This window comes from Pinus tabuliformis, chromosome 2_2 (genome assembly GCF_031772625.1).
Source record: "Pinus tabuliformis cultivar Carrire ecotype Pingquan chromosome 2_2, CPIR1, whole genome shotgun sequence".
NCBI lineage: Eukaryota > Viridiplantae > Streptophyta > Pinopsida > Pinales > Pinaceae > Pinus > Pinus tabuliformis.
Genome location: NC_142300.1, coordinates 1,202,844,180 through 1,202,846,404, shown reverse-complemented (window position 1 = coordinate 1,202,846,404; position 2,225 = coordinate 1,202,844,180).

Sequence of the window (2,225 nt, the reverse complement as noted above, 5' to 3'; positions counted from 1 at the left end):
AATACCAATTAATGGCCAGTATGAACTTCCATTACATATTTACGTAAATGTTGGGTGACAATAATTTTAAAGGAAATAGTTGATGGCGAATAAATTGATTTGGATAAACATTATTGGAATCTAAACATCATGAAGTCTTATATGAACTTAACTTGAAGGAAAGATATAGTAAGAGTAGCATTAATATTCATGTGTTTAAATGGCTAAGTAATATACCATGATATTAAGAGCAACACTTATATTCATGTGTTCGACATACTATCTAGTAATATATATACCATGATATATTAATAGCAACACTTATATTCATGTGTTTGACACACTATCTAGTAATATACCAGGTTGGTTATTGGACTTGAATTTATTATGTTAGAGCATTATTGGAACATCGTAATTCATTGGTGGTGGAGGATATTGATAAAAATAAAGGGGTTGTATAAACTATAAAGAGGTCGGGTAGAGCATTTCAATTAATGGTTGGACATTTAAAATGATGTTTTTAAATTTAGGGAAGAACCAATGGTCATTTCATTGTTCGTTAAGAATCTCTTGTATGTTTACTGGGTGATTAATAATCAAGAAACCAAGTCAAATAGTTTATGAGTATTGGTTGTTAGCTAATTTTTCTTATGTGCAAGTAGCCCTGAACAATAATGGGAAATGGATTGAGTACCATAGTTCATGTTTGTAAAAGAAAACATAGTAGATAATTTTTCTAGTTGGCACTACAATTTTAGAACATGCCTTAAAACTATTAGAAGGACTTAGACATTTATATAAGATTGGGTACAAAGATTGAGATTCTAATTACACAAAATATCATTATAAATTAATGAAGTGGGTTATTAAGTTATGAATCACTATGTCTATGTTGCTTACTAGTCATTGATGGCATTCTATTAACTTGTGATTGTTTTAAAAGAGATTCTTGCAAGTTAAAGAAAATCCACGAGCTTTATTTTCTAGTAACTTGTAAGGTGATTAACTCTCTCAAATCAAATGTTTATTTTTGGGTGTAAGTGAGGAGGATGTAGTTCTTTCAATTGTTTTCCTTCTAGTTGGATGATCTCTGCAATGTATTAAAGCACCTAAGTTCATAGATTAATCCCAATGACTATGTTGAATGAGTTTGGGATTGCCTTTAGGGGACATACTAACAATAGTTCAATTTGTTCTAGAAGAAATTCTAGTGTATTAGATGCCTCTAATCTTCATTCCAAAATGATTTCTTGATAAGCTTAGGCAAATCCATCTTAGGTTTCTTTGATAAACTGAAGTAGGGATAGGGAGAGGATAGTTATCTCAAATAAATCATGGGGTGGGGTTTCAAAACTCCACATATTTTACTAGAGTTCTTGATATCAAAATAGTTTGGAGGTTATTTAAGAGAAATGGATTATGGTGGAAGAGCATAATGAATAAATATATGTGTCTGCCACAATACAAGAATGGATTTGAAAAACTATTATGTGACATAAGAATGCTTCTATAATTTGGAAGGAAATTGTAATAGATTTTCCAATAATTGGTAGGTGGTCTATATAAAAGCGGTTAATTGTAAAAGTGTTAGGTTGGGTGAGGCCCCTTGGATAAGGTGTGAAGAGGTGTGTGTGAGAGAGAGAGAGAGAGAGATCCATTTCTTACATCTGTTTGGAGTCAATAGTGGATGATTTTTGAAATGCTTGGTTTGGATCGAAACAAGGTTATGGTTTTGGATGATTATGCTAAGAGATTAACAACCAGCCATGTTAAACTAATTGATTCCATTGATGAAGCACCATGATCCAAAAATCCTAGTAGAGGCATATATACTCCTAAGTAATGGTATACATCAACTTATTCTCTTAATTTGATGAGTAACTCATCATAGTGGTGGAAAGTGCTATTAAATATGAAGTCCACTAAAGGGTAGATTTTTATGTGGTTGGATATCAATAATAAGGTTTTGACATGAGATAATCTTCAAAAGAGGGGTTGGTTTGGGTCTAATAGATGCTCCTAGTGTAGTCTCGGAAATAAATTGTTAACATTTTATTTTTTTCATGTGAATATGAGGAACCGGTTTGGAGAGATATTGATGTATTGATAGGACTAAGGTTTACTTGAATTGGAAAAATTATTAAAATTGATTTAAATTGTTGGTTAAGTAATCAAGTATTCAATGGTTTGAAAGCACTAAATATTATTGTTTTGAGGGGAGTTTGCATTGTCCAAAAATACTAGTA